This window comes from Pteropus vampyrus, unplaced genomic scaffold (genome assembly GCF_000151845.1).
Source record: "Pteropus vampyrus isolate Shadow unplaced genomic scaffold, Pvam_2.0 Scaffold10, whole genome shotgun sequence".
Classification (NCBI taxonomy): domain Eukaryota; kingdom Metazoa; phylum Chordata; class Mammalia; order Chiroptera; family Pteropodidae; genus Pteropus; species Pteropus vampyrus.
The window spans coordinates 8,718,391-8,738,631 of record NW_011888791.1 but is presented as its reverse complement, the minus strand read 5'-3'; positions in this window follow the sequence as shown (position 1 = coordinate 8,738,631).

The following is a 20,241-nucleotide window of genomic DNA, read 5'->3' as shown; positions in this document are numbered from 1 at the left end:
AGAAGGAACTAATAAGACAAGTCATCTGCCTGATATTAAGAAACTTGCCATCTTTTGCGGTTTCAGTCTAGAGATAAATGCCTCTGAACTTTAGTGAAGGAAGAAATTATTTCTTCTTAAAATTATGAGTTACAGCATCCTTTTTACAAGAATAAAAACCAGATGGAAAATATAAAACCGTCATAATCAAAACTCGTGTTTGATATATCTTGCTGTTTTAGTGTGCTTTGAGCATTTATTCTGTTCTAGAGCCCTAAAAGATTTAGTACAAATTTGTTCAAGTTGAAAGACTATCACCGTTGGGGCCAACTGGAGTTGGATGTTGCCCCAACAGTAGGGGAGGGAAAGGGATAATGACTGCATGGAAGTGTAGATAGCATTTTCTCTAGGTTCTTCCTCAAATGACACAGTGAAGAATTACAAGTCACTGAGATTTAATAGTTTTATTAAAAGTATGTTTTAGAAAGACAAAGTATGCCCCCAAAAGGCATATGGTCCCAGCGTAATAACTAACACAAAGGGGCCAAAAGGGCCACAAAAGGCCACCAGAAAGAAGAGAGCCAGAAGTAGGAATGTCTGTCTTATATTTGGGCTCTGATGGGTTGTTCCAAAGGCATTCCTAGGTGACTGGCAAGTGAGGTCACTTTGATTGACACCTGGCTGCTAAATAACCCTTTGCCTAGTATGCATGTGCTTACCTAGGACACAGTCTGTATAATTAGATTCATGTATTAACATAGGCATAAACATAGTATTATAATAAAGCTTAAATTGTAGGGGAATTAGGGTAGTACCTTAGGAGTAGGCCTCTGTGGCTGGATTAAACCAGCTGAGATCATGAGCCTCCTGTCCTTTGTCTCTGGTGATGCAGGAGGGATTCTCTAACTACCAGTAGGGTGTTCTTTGGGCGGTCGCTGGACTGGGTCTCTTTTCATTTGTTCCCCCTGTTGCTCATGTCTGACTACCTAACAAGACTAAATTTAACAATAATAATGAAGTTACTATTAGGTAATAGCTATTTTAATATAAGATACTCCTCTAAATATAGTTTACATAATTCACTATTTAGAGACTGGCTTCTCAAAATAGTTTCTTTGAAAGAAGATCATAATATGTTTTATGGTAATTCTGACTCTCATACAAGAAAATATGAAATGAAAGATTTCATTATTTTTGTTTTATGTTTTTATTTTTGTGGCTAATTTAATGTCAAATTGTGTTTTAATATACATATTTTTTACATTTTTATCTATTAAACTTTTTAAAATTGATATAATTGACATATAACATATTACATTCAGTATACAACATAATGATTTGGTATTTCTAAATATTGTGATATGATCTCCACAATAAGTCTAGGTAACTTCTATCACCACACATAGTTACAAAATTATTTTTTTATAAGAACTTTTAAGATCTCTTAGCAACTTTCAAATATACAATACAGTATTATTAACTACAGTCACCATTCTGTAATGTATACCACATCCTCAAGACTTATTTATTTTATAACCAAAAGTTTGTACTTTTGACTACCTTCACCTGTTTTGCCCTCCCCACCCCCAACTTTTGGGAACCATCAACCTGTTCTCTGTATGGATGAACTGGGTATTTTTTGTTTTAGATTTCACATGTAAGTGACATCATATAGTATTTGTTTCTCATTGCCTGAGGTGTTTTGCTTAGTATAATGCCCTCAGGGTCCATACATTTGGTCTCAAATGACATTTTCTTTTCTTTTATGGCTGAAAAATATTCAATTTTATTTATGTACTATACTTTCCTTATACATTTATGCATCAGTGGATTCTTAAGTAGCTTCCATGTCTTGGCTGTTATAAATAATGATGCAATGAATATGGGAGTTCATACATCTTTTTGCATTAGAGTTTTTGGTTAAATACCCAGAAGTGGAATTGCTGGATTATATGGTAGTTTTGTCACTACTAGTGCAACCCATTACACAAACACCATTGTGTTGCAATTGCCCAGAGTGTTTAGTACAATAACATGCCATACGGGTTTATAGCCTAGGAGCTGTACTGGAACAGAATTTGTCACCCCAAAATATGGCTACTTGGCAGAAGGACTATTTTAGGCTACTTAATTTTAAGAAACACAAAAGAGAAGCTCTGAAAACCAAATAGAAGTTTTCCATTGTAAAAAAAATTTACATTTGTAAAGGAAATCTCCATTTGTAAAGACGTATCCCACTCTGTACCTGCAAGAGGTGGATGACCTTATCTCTAGAAACACATCAGTTCGGAAGACAAAGACTTACATCTGCATAAGAACCTCACCCTTGTTCACAGTGCTTTTCTTGACAACCTCCTATAAATGACTCTTACAATGACACCATCTTTTATTAGCTGAAGACAGTATTTAAGGTTAAGATGGTCTTTAAGGTAGTAGCTTCAGCTGTTTGGTTAGTTCATCAGTTTTCCTGGGTCTCTCTCCTGTATACAGTAAGTATACATGTTATTACACTTTTATTTTTCTCAGCCAAGAACCCAAAAGGGTAGAGGGAAAATTATTTTTCCTCCCCTATAGAGCAATAGACTATACCATATAGCCTAGGCGTGTAGTAGGCTATACCATCCAGGTTTGTGTAAGTGCACGCTATGATTACACAACAACAAAATCACCTAATGATGCATTTCTCAGAACACATCCCTGTCATTAAGTGGTGTGTGATTATAGCATTTTAACTACAGGCACGATGTTATACAGCAGACCTCTGAAACTTATTCATCTTGCAAAACTGAAACTTTATACTCATTGAACAGCAACTCCTTATTTCCCTTTTGTATCTAATTGATTTTATCCTATTTCATTTTTTGTATTAATATTTTTTAATTTTTTTATATTAACCTGAATATTATTTTTTTTTATTTCTGATTTAATTGGTTTGGTCATTTCTTTTATATTCTCATTTGTCTCTGTGAACATACTCAAATAAATATTCTAAATTTACTTTTCTGAAAATTACTCTTTTGTAGAATTTTCTAGCCAATCTTCTTAGCATTAGATTTTGTCATGTATTTTGGAATTTTTTTTTCTAAGCTTATAGGATTTTCACCTCTTTTTGCTGTCTTTTCCTTCCTTCTTTCATTTCTCCTTTTCTTTGTTTCTTTTTTATCTTTCTATCTGTTAGGTAGCTAGTCAGACTTGAGTGACAGGGAACAAAGGAATAGGGCCCAACTTAGAGACTGCCCAAAGAGCACCCTGTTGGTAGTTAGAAAAATCCCTCCTACATCCCCAGAGATAAAGGACAGGAGGGCTATAATCAATCTATAGCTGGTTTAATTCAACTATAGATGCCTGTGCAGAAGGTACTACCCTAACCTGCCCACAACCTCAGCCTCATTATACTGTCATTATAATACCATGATTATGCCTGGAAGTTCATGACTCTAATTATGATAGACTGAATTCTGGGTAAGCACATGTACAGTAGGCAAAGAGTTATATAGCAGTCAAGTGTCAATCAAAATGACCTCACATGCCGATCACCTAAGAACTCCTTTGTAACCACTCATCATGGTCTAAGTATAACACAGACCTTCCCACTTCTGGGTTGTTATAGCTCTCTTCTTTTAACCCTGTTCCTCCCTTGGAGTGTGCTCTGTCTTTCTAAAATATACTTTTAATAAATCTTTTCTAAATCTCACTCACCTGTAATTCTTCACTGTAACAGTGAGGAAGAACTGAAGAAAAAAAGCTAATTACACTTCTGCGTCATTATTCCCATCCTATGCCGCTAGGAGGACACTGAAGTTCTAATTGCCCCAAATAATAGCTTATCTGTCTGTATACCTATCTGTCTATTTATTTATCTATCTGACTATCTGCTCTTTTAATTTTTACCTCTCCCTCATTGTTTGTAGCTACCTCAATACATTCATATCATCCTCCAGTAAAACCACATCTTAGTGTTTCTGAGTGACTACAGGATATTGGAGATATGGCAGATTCAAATAATGTTTGACTCAGGTCCTGATAGGAAGACTATTTCTTTGGCTTCCACCATCCAATATTCCCAGCTTCACTTCACAGTATATTTAGGTTATCCTGCACCCACAGGCTCAACTTCAGTCTCTAAACATGGCTCTGGAATTTAGTTTCCAGGGGAGTTTTGGCTCCTGCATGCATCCACCTGTTTCATGAGCCTGAACCACATCTATATGTGGTCTCAACCGTGCTCACTGTTTTGTGATGCCATTCTGTTTCTGGTGCATAAAGAAGTATTCTCTGAAATCTGTCTTTTAATTTTTATTGTTTAGCCTCTCTGTCTACAGTAAGAAGACTTTTTGAATTTAGAACTCACTGTACCATGTTAATCTATAAGTCCTTGTTTGGTCTTCACAAGACATCTTTCAGTTATTACAAATTATGTAATGGAAAAAATGAAGTCCAGAAATCTTAAGTCATTGGGTTATAAAGTGGTAGATCTGGACTTTGAACTCATATAATTCAGAATTTTAAAGCCCATTTTTTTTTTTCTGTTATGCCAAATTACCTTCTTAGAAACTAAACAAATAGACTTTTATTCCCTCTTTCATAAATAAAACTAGAGGGTAGGTATTTGATGTCAAACAATTTTTTTCTCAAATGCTTCTTTTTAGTTTCCAGCTATCACATACTTACCTTCTAAATCCCAGAGATCACCAGGAAAGCCCCTAATGAAAATAACAATTCAAACATATTTTCATATGCAACCAAAGTGTTTTCACACAACAGTGTTATCCATAGAGATCACCTATAGCCAAATTTAATTCATATTTTAACACCAAAGTCACATAGCATGCCAAAAGGCTGGAAAGCCTGAGGATAGTTTTCCATTATTTTGATAAGCAGAATCAGATGTAAGGACAATAACAAATATCTATAAAAATATTTTTAAATAAAACCATATTTATCAATTTATTTTCCCATTTAATAATTCAGTTATTTTAAATCAACTTGGAAAGAACTTTTCGTTCAGTATTATGCAAGGTAATTCTCTTAAAATGTATTGCTTAATGTCTCTCTCTCTCTATCTCTCTATATATACACACACACATAGCTAATAGCAGGAAGTGATGATATGACTTATTATGCATAAATGTGTCTTCTCTAGAGAAAAAATTCTAAAACAGGTTAATTTATTACATAAAAGAAGAGAAATGAGGCAATTTATTAGTAAATTTAATTTTCCCTTAACCCCTTTTTATAAAAAGACATTATGTACTTAAACAAAGATTAATATATCTTTCAAATGAATATGGCTTCCTGCAATAAAAACTGTAAGAAAAACATTTGAAAATATGTGTGCGCGTGTGTGTAATTTTTTTTTTTTTCCCAGAGCATCTTCTTACAAAACCTTCCTACACTTTGTTTTTCCCAGTACATTTTGAAAAAGCTGCTAGCCTAGAGACATTATTGATTTTCTCAAATGTTTCATACATTCAGTATTTACTTCTAGGAATAGATGTTTTAAAAATAAGCAAGAGAACTTTTTTTTATATACTCTTTTCCAGTTATTTTCCTCCCAGGACATTAAACAGTGAACAGTGAATTTTCTCATCACATATATATTTTATATAGAATACACACAATGTACTCTGTGTCTCTTCCTTCTTTCATTAATAAAGATAATATGCTATATTATCTTTGTATTCTATATTATATGCTTTCAATAAATATTATGATAATAGCTGATAACATGATGGTATACATGAACTCTTAAAAGGAATTTTTTCTATGATTTAGTTTTATTTATAATTATTTAAATTAATGTTTTCTGTATAAATTTATTTTAAAATAATATTGATTAAAGACATTTCGAGATATATATTTAGAGCATGCACATTGCATTTAAAGGTCCATTTTAATTGCTACAGTGTAACTTTTTTTTATCTCTTGTAATGTTTTAAATGTAGAGGAATTTGTCTAAATATTTTAGACAATAAAAATAGTACTGGTAAGACTGGTTAAGGAGACAGGATTTTACTTCAGTGAAACCACAAATCAAGTTTAGTCCTTCTCATTACTTTTAGAACTTTGTCAATTTACAGTCTTTCTAAGCTGCAATTTTTTCATCTGAGTTTAGACCAACAATAATATAACCTTAAGGATATTCGAGGGGTTTTTTGTATGTCAGATAGGGTAATAGTTTAGTACTAAAAATGTTGTTGGACCTCCCATTGGATTGTAGTCTCATCTTGTCTTGTTTACTGCCATAAGGCCGTAACACAGAGACTAAGTTCTTGCCTGGGTTCTGCAGTACCGTTGTCTGGTTTCAACTTTCAGATCTTACACTGTGTAACCTTGGGCAAGTTACAGTGATTAATAAATGTGAGGCTCAGTTTGCTCATCTGTTAACATGAGGCACATAATAACAGTACCTGTTTACAGTGTTTTTGCAAGGATATGATCAGATAATGGTGTAAAACACTCAGAAATAGCACCTGTTATTATTACCACAGCATATAATACAGCATATAATAACTCCTGTCATATAGTAGATGTTGATCAAATGCTGTTCACATAATGAATAAAAGCTAACATTTATTTTTATCTTTATTAATTTTATACTTAAAATTTATATTATTTAAATTTATTTTAGACATAACAGTTAACTTCTTATTTCAGCAATAAAAATTTAAAATAAAATATGTGTTAGACAATTGCCTAAATCTATAATTCCAGATAAAACAGAGGTCTTACACCAAACTTGCTTTCCACACCCATCCTCATTTTTGCCCTTGTTTAGGTTTATTTTAGTAAATGCATCATTTGACTATTTCCATTTTGACACCATTGAACTATTTCAGTTTTAGTCTACAACATGTTTTACTTTAAGAGAATTTGGTTCTTAATAAATTTCTATTAGTGTTTCAATTGCCCAGATGTTTAAAAAGAAACTCAAAATGGCATAAAAATAAATTTATATCTCGTGGTGAATTAATAAATTGGCTCAATCATATCATCATGGATCCTGGTTCTTTCCATTTCTCTGCTAGCCTCAGTGTGTCACCTTTGATCATCACAGTAACCTTGTGACAAGACGGCTGTGGCAGTTCCAGGCACAAAATGAAAGAAGGGATTATTTATTTCTAAATTATAATTTTTTCTTGCAAAAACCCTTTTTCCAAAATTTCTATATTACTACCCCAAGCATTCCATCTTTTTGTGTGTTTTTTGACTACTAGAATTGAGTCATTTATCTACTCCCAAACTAATCTCTCACAAAGAGTAATTGGCTGGCAGTTTTCAGGACCTAACCATGATTCTGAGGGAAAAGGAAGAACACATTTAACAATTAGAGCCCTGTTTGCATAAAAGATGGAAAGGAAAGGCTTTGAGTTAAACTACCAATAGTATTAAACATGAAATACCAACTTATTTTTCTGGACTTTTATTTTTTTAATAACAAAAAGTCTTTTCATTTAACCTCAGCAGTGGTCCTTTAGTTTGCTTCAAAGAAACTATGAGCCTCAGAAAAGCACAATTTAAAAGCTACTGGAATAGCCACTGAGATCCATTTCAGTTTTGAATCTTAGAAAAAAAATGAAGAGAGCAATAATAAAAATTAGTGAGCTGCATTAGTTTCCTGTGGGTAACAAACTTCCACTAACTTTGTGACTTAACACAAATGTATTCTCTCAAATTCCTGGAGGCCAGAAGTCCAAATTCAGTTTTACTGTGCTAAATCAAGTCAGAAGGGCATGCTCCCTCCCGAGGCTCTGGGAGAGACTCTATTCCTTGTTTCTTCCACCTCCTGGTGCCTGCAAACACTCTTTGGCTTGTGACTCCATCACTTCAACCAGTCCTCCATGGTCATATACCTTCTTTCCTTCTGTGTTTGTCAATCTCATTATGCTTCTTTTCTGTAAGGACCGTGTGATTACACTTAGAGCCCACCTATATAATCCAGGATAATCTGCCTCTGTCAAAATCCTTAATCACATCTGCAAAGAGCTCTTTTTGTTTTCCTTTTAAAGTAGCTTTTACAAGTTCCAGGAATTAGGATCTAATATCTTTAGGTGACCTTTATTTAGCCTACTACTAGGACATAGAAAATGGCATATATTAAAAAGTCATAAACACATACAAATGTCTTTCTTGGACACAAGAAAGAAAAAAATAGCAAGGCTTTTCTATTTATTGATATCTCAGAAAAATATGTTTAATGGAATCTTCATTCTCAAGGCTGCCAAACAATGTTTCTTCTTTAGATTGATTTTCAATTCTGTGCTATTGAATTTTAATGGAGAAGGTTGACTGGGAAAGAATATCAAATGAATTCTTTGTATGTTACCAAAAATTGCTCAATTTATTTTATTATTTTATATTTATGTTAAAGTCTTAATGTCATACATGTTAAACAATTATATATAAATATACAACTATAAAATAACAAGAAAATTTGGATCAAAACACAACTTTATTTTGGTCTACAGTCTCTTCAAATACATATAATGCTGTAACCTTTCCTGCCATTTAATATAGACTAGTACAGGACAATAACTTCTCTGATAATTTCTAGATATTAAAAAGCCCTTTTTTAATGACAAATAAAAAACACATCACAAGCCAATAGTTAGAGCATCCCATCACATGTGTGTTTATATCTTGATGTTTTAAATGGATCTAGAATTATCGCTCTTCTCTTCCTATCTGACCTCTTTTGTATGGCGCATTTAAGTGGCAAAGGGATTAAGGCAGGTTTGTTTTCTCTTTTTCCTTTTTTTTCATAATCAACCTTCCTGCATTCCTTGGAGCTATTTTGCTCTCAGCTGAGGTATGAGTAGATGGAGAATAAAGGGAAGTAAGAGGTAGGACAGTGCTTTTTAAGTTGGGTGGCCTAGAGTACTCTAGGTTTTGTAAGTGGTTAAAACTGGGGTCCCTTAGTTGCTTGAAGAAAATGGTACTAATTTACTCATGAGCATGTTATAGCTCTTCAGCAATCCCTCGCTGGACTACCTCTCCCAAAGTTTCTTTATAGATTGCCTGCCTCTTTATTCTAGGATGTAACTTTATTCTTCTTTGTGGGCCACTGGGTGTTAGGTGGAATAAATTCAGTCTCTGTTAAGATTTGCTTACCCCATCAGGGAGCCCTACTAAAAATGGTCCACGGCAACCCCACTATGGGCAAAAAATCCACTAGAAACATTCAATAGAAACATTCAAAAATCCAACAAACTGAGTTATCTGGTCTCTGTTGCTAAAGCAGTGAGCCCTATAATACACATTTTCCTAAGAATTCCTAAGGGAATAGATGGGGGTTTGGAATTCAGACTGCCACCCACAACTCCACTATAGCTTTTTAAAATGTGGTTCAGGCATGAGTCCTTTGTCTAGAAAGCAGTGGACACATTCTAATTTCAATAGGGTAATAGTTTTATATAACTGTTTTAGAAAAATCTCTCCTGAAATTCTGATCTTTTATATTTACACACACACAGGTGAGGTGCTGAAACTCAAAAGTGGTGGATCATTTTCTCTGAAAAACTTCATATGCATATTGCCTCACAATCATTTTGGTATCTAATTCTGTCTCACTGACATTTCAATAGACACTGAGGAAGAATGAATCCTTTTTAATGTCTTGTAAAGATTTAAAATACAGGAAACTAGCATACTTGTGTATGCAATGGAAATCGTTGATAGTGCTATATTTTTAATGAATGACATAAATGCAAATTGAAAAAAATATTTCTTAGGGTTTTATATTTTATTTTTATAAGAAAAGAATATCATATTCAGATTAAACAGAGACAGGCACATCATATCAGAGTTACTCCATGGAGAGGAAATTAAAGCCTAAGCATTCTAAGTAAAAGGCACATTATAGCTTTTCAAACACCTAATTTCTCTCAGTGGTGTGGGAGAGATAATGACAGGTAGCACTTCTGCAACTTAAGTGGCTCTTACACATCATCTGCTTTTAAATGGCATAAACTGCTTTGCAGTTTTTAATTTTTCAATCTTCAAGGAAGTATAAGAGTAGAGCTATCATACATATATTCATCATACTTCTTTTAGTCTTTCAAAGCAATGATTTATTACTAATGGTACAAGACTGGATTTAATGTGTTTTTTTTTTCATTTTTAGACTTTTGCTATGGTTAGGCAAAAATATCTAAAATTAAGTTTTTCTTATACTAATATATACCATCAGACCCTGTAAGATAAATAAGGTATGGTCTGCTTGCCTTTAAAAATAAAATAAAATGTGTACAAAAATAATATCAGGTAATAAAAATCAATGACTTTATTTTTAATATATATGTTATCGCCTATATGGAAGAACCTCCAATTTTGTAGATATAAAACATAATTTCTCAATGGTATCATCTGCTAATCTAGGAAAGTGAGACTGAGATCTCTAATACAAAAGAATCAATCCTAATGAGTGAATGACAGTGATATTCCATTTGTATAGTAAGTCTTTCTCATACTGTAGATTTAACCCTGGTTAAATTTAGAGAGCTTGACTTTGGTAATAATTTAATTTCTGTGGCAACTGAATATTTTTATCTAATTTGTGGTTTTGGAATGGAGTAATGATGATCACTATCTTCCCTTTATATCTTTTTTTTTTTTTTTTTTGCCATTGCAAATTCTTTAGATTTCGAAGACTAGATACAAACATATAAAAATTTATTAGAACTCTATACTAATGCTAGCATGCAAATACCATAACACATTAAGTTAAACCACATGAAGAATCATTTTTTGTAGGTCAAAATAATCAAATATTAGCAATATTGTATGATACAAACTAATATGAAAATGCATGTAGTGTAATCTCTATCTTAAATTGTGACTGCAAAGAGACTTTGAGAAATTAGGAATGGTTATCAAGTGAAGTAATATTTTAAAGTAGAAAGGAAGGAGAAAGATTACAATAAATGAGAGTGAAGAAAGTAAATTTTAGACTAAGTGAATACCATAGGCAAAGAAGTGTTGACAATACTGACAAAAAGGGGAGGTCAAAGTATTTAGGGACCACATCAGAGTTAGGATCTTGAATAAGAAGAAAAAGGAATAATGCAGTTTCTAAAAGAGAAATGTTGTAATGAATAGAAGACCTGACAAGTAGTCTGGTTTCTTCTCCAGGTTTTTGGAGTTTTGAAATTAGGCAGGATCCCGTGAGTTGCTTAGATCAACGGCTGGTACGTGAAAAAGATATGTGGCACTTTCTTATCAAAATTTGAAGAGCCTAAATGCAATTTTCGAAGAATACAGCTCTATCATGGTGAATGTGGAAAGCGTGTGTTAAGATGCAGCTTCACTCAGCCAACAAACGCTCTTAGCCAATAAGTCAATTAATTATATTGTTATTGCAGCATCATCTACCCTATCCTAACAGATAAAGGGGATGATACATGTAAATTGATTTTAGGAAAATATTTTGTATAATTATTCTTAGGATCTAACTGAAGATTCAAAGAAATATTTATCAGCCTAGTTATCCATTTATAAGTTGTTTAAACTAAGAAAGGAAAAAAAATAACTAAATGCTTAATAATGGGATATTTATTAGGTAAATTCTAAATATATATATTTTACTATTTGGTCACTAAAATGAGTTTTACTTTGATCTTATGGATATAGATATGCATTGACTATATATAAATGTATACACATTATATATGGCTAATCTTAAGGGAGGATAGACTGACCTTAGAAGAGTTTTAGTGAAGAACAGAGTCATTGCCTACCTTCATTCAACAAATAATCAGCAGCTAGTCTATGTCAAGCACTGTGCTTGGCACTGGGAATAAATTAGAGAATTAGAAAGGAAACATGTTTTCTAAATTAACTCAGCTTAAAAACTAAAGAGGCATGGTGACCGTGACAATATTTCCCTCACACCAATAAGTAGACGATGACAAATTATGATACATCCTGTGAAGAAAAACACAGTAAAAATGATTGCCCTAATTTATATTGGAGTGGCAAGGAAGTCTTTTTTTTAAGAAAACATAAAGGATAATAGAGCATGATCAGGTAAAGATTTGATAGACGGTCTTTCCAGCAAAGGCACAAATCTGCATGTTGTGGAGGTTGGAAAACGTTTGTCATATTTGAAGAAATATGAGTAAGAAAACAGGAATATAGAGAGATATTCAAAAGAATCAAGGGTTAAATCTTGAACATATTATTTTTGTGATGAATACATGTATCTGGAACTTGAAGAGAATAAAGTGAGGGTTATCATTCTGTGGATTAATAGCATAAAATGACTGCAATTTATGAGTGAATGGCATCACCTAGGAGTTAACAAAATTAAAAGAGAATGGGTCCTTGAGGAACTCCAGCATATAGAGATTTCCAAATGGATGAGTGTCAGGAACCATGATGGCTTTTTTAGCTTCCACACGTAAGTGATATCATACAGTATTTGTCTTTGAATTTGTAGAAACAGAGTAGAAGGATGGTTACCAGGGGCAGGAGCAGGGTGAGAAACTGGGGAGATTTTGGTAAGAGTGTATCAAATTTCAGTTAGAAGATGAATAAATTCCAGAGATCTAATGAACAGCAGTGTGATTATAGTCAACAATATTGTGTTATGTACTTCAAAGTTGCAAAGAGACTAAATCTTAAATGTTCTTAACACAAAATGAAATAATTATGTGACTCAATGGAGGTGTTAGCTAAGCCTAAAGTGCTAGTCATATTGTAATATATAAATATCAAATCAACATATTGAACACCTTAAACTTATACAATGTTATGTGTCAATTAAAAATAATAATAATAAAAAAGAACTATAAAGGGTCTGAGATTTTGTCCCATTTGCAAGCTAAAAATTTAGCCTGAAAGAGTCTCATTAACACTGGTAGGGGACAAGAGACTCTAACTCTATACTCATGTTTCAGCAAGTACCATGTCAACACATTTGCAGCTGTTCTCCTTAACCTAAAATCCACATAGATCAATGCATATGGGCTCAGATTGACGCCCACATGTACACTGAAGTATGTTACAGGTCAGAAACCCTGAGATTAGGAAACTCCAATCTTTTCTAAAGGGCAGTAAGTCTTTCTGACCTTTGCTTTGGAGGGAGGCATTATCACCTTTTATAATACTGAACAATAAGCACGCTTCCAGAGTAGGACAACATCCTGATCTTCTAAGGCTGTTTGCTATACAAACATCTTTGTAAATGTTGAGTAAAACAATATGCAGCATCTCGCACAAAATGTGCAGAAATGCAAAAGGCCCAAAGAGAATTGTCTCTCATTATTAGGTAGACTAAAAAGGACACTAGGGATAAGCAAGAGAAAAACAAATGTAGAAGCCAAGAAGAAAGTATTACCATAAGGAAAAAGCAGTCAGTGGTGGCAAATGCTATTGAGAAATCAAATCAGATAATAACTGAAGCATCTATTTTATTTTGCAATGTGAAAGCCATTATGAGTGATTCAGTTAATATTTTTGATAGCATACAACAGGAAATGATTGACTTAACTGGAGCAAGAAAGAAAGGTGATCACCCCTCTTCATTTGTTGGGGGAGTCCTGTTTACACATGTGGTCCTGACATAATGACATAATTAACTTTCAGTAGTACTCTTGTTTGGATTATAAACTGTATTTTGTTAATAGAAGAGTCCATACAAATAAAATAAGTGCAGAGTATCTAAGACCAAGAATGATAGGAACACAGGCTGCTGCAGCATCTTTCGACAGGAGGATCTTATGGATGTTTTCTGGAAAGCTACTGATCAATGACAGTTTTTAGTTTTTATATCTTGCTATTTCAGTATTTAAATCCTATTTAAAGATTTAAATACTTCACGTTGGTTTAGCTGCCTTTGCACATATTTTAATCAGCCCATCCAGGAGATATTAGAAGGAGAAAATAAATTTTTACTGGAAGAATGTTAATGAACCAGCAGCTATCTCACTTGATGTTTCCTACATTGATCATAAAAAAGCGAGAAATTTAGGTGGTACTGTGGGAGTAAAAACCAGAATAGATTGGGTGAAAATGTGAATGGAAAAAGAAATGTAGACTAACTACATAACTAGACAATTCCTATTCCTACAAAACGTTCAGTTGTAAAAGAGGACAGATGAGTGGAATGGTCATAAGGTCAGGTTGACAGTTGGAGATTTCAAGAACTAATGTAGATGGTGAGAGGTTGAAGATATAGGAGGGCATTTAACAACTCATATTAGTTCTTAGAGACATCAGTGGTGGTGAGGATCCACTGCACACATGGAATGATTGGTTCTTCACAAGAAAAAGGTGTTTCATCTATTGTAAAGAGGTAAAAAGGAGAACATGGCTACAGGTACAGGTGAGTTTAGAGATTTGATGTCAGGAAGATAAAGCTCTTAGATGATGGCATTTACTTTTTATGTGAACCGGAAAATAAGATTATATGCTGAAAATCAGATGGGGGAAGAAAAACTTTAGAATTAAGAGTAGAGAACATATGAAGTTGTTTCAGGAGCTAAAAATAAGGACAAAATAAAACTTCTGGGCAGTTCCTAGATCCAGTTTATATTATTGTTTATAATTGTGTATGAGGTTTACAGTGACAGTGACCATATTTGTATCAATTCCAAACCAAATAATGGCATATGTAGTCTATTGATAGTACACATTTTAAATTCCAGAATATGTGACTGTTAAATGTATATTTTCTGGCTTTCTTTTACACAAGATATTTGTAAAAATTATTGTGTTTTTTCCCCCTTTTATTCTTGAACATATGGCAATTTTAAATCCAGAGAGTAAAAATATTTTTAGATAAAATAATAAGATTATAAAAGCACTTCTGTTCTCTCCTTAAGTCTCATGTCTCATACATTATTTATGAATGGCTAGATATTGGTAGTTTCACTATCTTCTAATTGGAAGGAGCATTTCACTCTGAGAAACCAAAAGATACCAGGGAGAGAAGGAGAGAAAGAAAGAGAAGGAAACAAGACACTATTTACAGGGCTTTTGTGCCTAGTTCAGAGCTTTCATTTAACAAACATTGGCTGAATAGAAAAATAAAATAAAATAAATAAATGAGTGAATTGAGTGGAATAGAGACCAGAAGACCAGACTAGAGATTTAATTTTAACATTTCTTATTTAGGATATATAATATTCATTTGGTAGACTGTCCACTGGACATTACTTTTCAGAAATCTTAGCTTGACATTATATGCAGGAAACATATTTATTCTCAATATCTCATGTAATAATTATCTCTTCTTAAGGCAGTAATTCTTTATGGGTTTTGGGGAGAAAGGAATCAAGTCAGTTAAATTTCTATAGTTGATCTCTTCATTTTCTCATGGGAAATGGCATTTTATTTGTAAAACTTAATTATATTTTAAAAATCTGATTATATCATCCATGATACATATTTTTGTCACCCTTTAAACCCTTTCCTCTTTGTATTCCCAAACTGTCCATTTCCCCAGGAATCTATAACTTCTTCTTTAAGAAATAATAAAATTACATGAGAGTCTTCTCTCAGGTCTGTGGCTAGTTATGAGTGAATTTAAAACATATCTATTTATAAGTATTTATCAATATCTGGTTTATTCCCCCCGAAACTTATATATATGAGAAATATAAACTTATCTATTATACTCTGAATCTACATAACAAAATTGAGAATATTTTGCTGTGATAAGAGGTTATTTGCTTCCTTACTCTGGACTCTGACATGACCATACTTCATATCTTAAGTCAAAATGAAGTGTGTAACGAATACTGAGAAAGCCGGGGTTAAAATAGTTATGCTGTAGCTGTGGAGTTTTCTACTTCTATTTTTACTGACTTTTTAATATTTTCTATCATTATTTTAATTTTTACACTAGAGATTATACTATGTACTCCCAAATTAAAGTCTAATGTAAATTATTTTTTACATTTTTATAATCATATTTTTAATCCCCTCAAGACATATTGGCCTTTTCCACAGGTCATAAGTATGTATATTTGCTTATATATTTATCTTTTAATTTTTTTCTTTATCATTATTTTATCATTTCACTTAGGCCTGCAGAATGCCAAGGAATATGCCCTTTTTGTGTGGACCTGCTTGTTTCAAATTCTTTCAGTTTTATTTTATTGCAAACATGTTTATTTTACATATAGGTTATATTGGTTGTGTATACATTTATGGGCTATCACATTATTTTCAACATGAATTATCCATTCCATTGTCTTCTGTGTTCCATTGTCTAGTCAAATAATATAATTTTATCATTACTGCTTCTTTAAAAAGTGACCTGCTTTATTTCTCTGGCTATTTTTAAGATTATTATTTTTTTTTTTGTCTTTGTGGCTTTAAGTTGCTTTTTTCCAATTTCCTCTTACTTCTTCTTTATATCCAAGTAGAACTATGTTAGAATTTTTCACTCTATTCTCATTATCTTTTACCTCTCTTTTGTGTTTTCCACTATTTTTGTCTCTTTCTTCTTCATTTGGATATTTTCTTTGAGCTTTTCTTTCTCTCACTGGAGATTATATGATGTGAATGCAGAAAACCTAAAAGAATCTAAATAACAGAATTTAAACTAGTTTTTATTTCTATCTACTAGTAGAAAACTAATATAAAATAAAATAAAAGTATCAGTTACAATAGTATCAAAATTCACCAAACACCTAGGAACAAATCTAAAAACTGATGTGCAAGATCTCTATGCACAAACTAGAAAAAAAAAAAATTGCTGAGAAGACCTAAATTTAATGAATTGATATGCTTTCTGATACGCTATACTCTTCTGTTCCTGATATAAGTCTTGGCTACAAATATGAGAAAATTTGTGTAGCTACTTGTTTATGATGTTCATACTTAGTCTATGTTATACTTTATTGAAAAGTTCATTAGGAAAAGCAATCAGGACATTTACCATGAAAGATCTATGAATAGGCAATTTCCAGAGAAATAAAAAGAATTAAAATTACTATAGATAGCATTATAAATAAAGTTATAATTATAGATATAGATGTGTATTCATTCCACATACAAAATGACAAGGATAGCTTTAAAGGAATCAGTCATCAGATTCTCAACTTGGATGAATTTCTTTTCCTAAAATTGATCTGCCAAACATGTTTCTTCAGTCAAGAAATTGTGAGATTTTCCTTTTCCTCTCCCACTTAAGAAAAAAACAACAAAACTTTTTCACCCATTTTGAATTTTAATATTTCTTAAGGAGTTAAAACTTCCAAAACATCAAAAAAAAAAAAATTGAATTACCAATGCTCATAACACCTACTTTGATCAAGGCAGCACACACCAATTTATGCTTCATAGCTTTCCCTGTCTCAGATATTTCTGCTATAGAAAAGCATAACATTAAAATATATCGAATTGTACACTTGAAACCTATACGATTTTGTTAACTACTGTCACCTCAATAAATTAGTTTAAAAAAAAAAAAAAACAAAAAACAGGATCTTTGACCCATAGTGTTATGTTCTGTGTTCAGATATTTTGTTAAGTAGGGCAGCAAGCATGATGCCAGTTTTAATTTAATGGTCTTGTTTTTCCACACCTTTTCCATTGTCAAATAATACATTGTTCTTATGGAAGTGTCCTTGGATAGCAAAAAGATCATTAGAAAGATGTAGTGAAGAATGTGGCACTAACTGTACTCAGATAAACTCATAGCAAAACATACATTTACCCCAACATCACCTAATTATAGCTTTATCAATAAAATATTATTCTAGATCAACATTTCTCAGCTTTTTTATTATGGAAAATATGAGCCATATAATTTTGCTGTTGTTGTGGGGAACTGTCCTGGGCATCATAGAATATTTAGCAACATCGATGACTTCTACTCACTATATGTCAGTAGCATTTTTTCCTTACCATTTCCCCCCCTATTTTCAGTTGTGACAATCTAAAAAGTCCTTAGTCATTACCAAATATCCCCAGGGTTGCAAAATGTTTCCCTGCTAAGAACCACTGCTCTATGTGAACAATAACCGAGTAGAAATATTCGTGTTTTGTAAGTGTTAGTAAAGATTTTTTTATACATTTCAAGAATTGGAAAAGTGAATAACTCTAATGTCTGGGTATCAAATCTTCTTGTAAGAGATTAGGTTTCAAATTTGTTGATTTACCATAACAGAGAGGGAGAGCTAAGCAATTTATCAGTCAGTTGCTTATTGACAGTAATTATGGTAGGCAATTATTAATTTTTGACCTATAATTACAAAGTAATTTAAAGAATGAGATTAAATAATTTTTCCAGTTTCACCTATGCACGTGTATGTGCAGGTTTTCCCAATACATCTATAAATATGAAAAATAGGATTAGAATTGATTAAATAAGAATAATTGAATGAATTAGCATAATTTATTATTTTCATTTTACCGATAAGTTAATTTATTCAAATGAATCATGTGAAAAACATTAGCTATATAAATTTTATGGTACTTTGCTAATAAAATTATACCTTTAATTTGTAATATATACTATTATTAGAAGGATGTTATAAGCTACTTTTCTATAATAATTATAAAAATAACTAATTTTGGAATAATTGATTTAATATTTGACATTTTGACCACAGAAAATAATAAAAATACATTATAATTTACATAATTTTTTAGAGTTGTATGATAGTGGAATCAGTAAGACTTTCAAGAATAAACATACACTGCTTTAAGATAAAATTCTGTAGGAGAAAATGGAAGTAGTAATTTAAGGGAAAGAAAGAAAGAAAGTAAATGGTTCTGGCTGTTACAAAAGAACTAGTTCATGAAAAAAATTAGTTGGGTATTATAGGAAAACTAACCCTTCTAAGGAATGTTAAAGAATGCAACTAATTTTATATTCCAGATACATTGTCAGGAACAATTGTAAGAGGTTCTGATAAAGAATTATGAACAGAAAGTCAGAGGAAGCCTGATAAAGAATTATGAAAAACAGGATATTAGAGTAAGCTTACTGTAACTACAAATGCAAATTGAATATCTGCTGCCTACTTGTTAAAAGTGGAAGATATATATATATATGCATATACAAAACAACTGTAGCTTTGACTCCATCTAAATAGAACAGAAAATCTACTAAACTCTGTAGTCATTTGCTGACCCTACATAAATTCAGTGTATCTGTGGTGTCCAAAAAGGAAAACAAAAAACAAAACAAAACAAAATCTCAGATAATCTTATATTTTTAAATTGGCATGGTTCTTTAGGTCTTGATTTATTTTCTTCTACAAAAATATTATATACTAAAATAATTAGATACTATTGGGTATCCTTAAAATGAATATGACACTATCCATTTTTGTAGTATGCCAAAAGTAAAGCCTTTGCAACTATTTTAAAATATAATAAAAATATGCTATTAATGTAAAAATGTGTTAAGTGGAGGGTATTTAAAAATTCTTTAAGGGATTATGAAAGCAAAAATAGTTTGAAAATCCCTTATTGTATTCCAATAGTCATATAAATGCTGCATAAAAATTAAAAATGGTCTCAGGAAAACTTTTTAAATAGTAAATAATAAAAAAAGTTGAAATGTTTAAAGAAAATTATAGGTAGATTTTATAATTGAATAATTATAGGTAGATTTTATAATTATAATATTTTATTGATATAACTGATTGATACGATTTTGGATTTGATTTGATTTTATTTTGAATTTTGGATTTTAAATAGCTGAAAGCTTGTTGCAGAAAAGATTCTCATACACTGAAGTTAGAGTAGATAATATTGAAGAAAATATATAGGATTTAGACACACTAGAGAAAGTTAAAATACTTTACTACCTTCTACCTGTTTAATATTAAACACATTTCTTGCCTGTTTAAACTTCAGTTTATTACATTTATAATAAAAATAAAAATAGTTTTTTTGTTCAAAGAATTTTAATAATATTGTTTGTTTTTGTTCTTTTATACTGATCTTAAAGTTTTCTTAAAATAGTGTATTACTAAAAATTATTTTTATGATAGAACATATATTAACATATTTTCCTGACATCATTGGTTCTTTATTTAAAAGTACAGATAGTATTTGAAATGAAATAAAATCTCAGAGGCTCAAATACATCCAATAAATTGAAATAGCAGTGACATGCATCCACGGGTGAGTGTAGCTGTTTAAAGGCCTATCTTGTTTTCCTCGGCAAAACAAATGTATGCCTCCTTCATATTGGAAGCAATTAAGGATAATTATATTGTTCTTTTTTGCAAAAATTAGCACTTTTCAATATTGTAGCAAAAAGATGATGTGATGATAAAGTGTGGCTAGAGAGGAGTT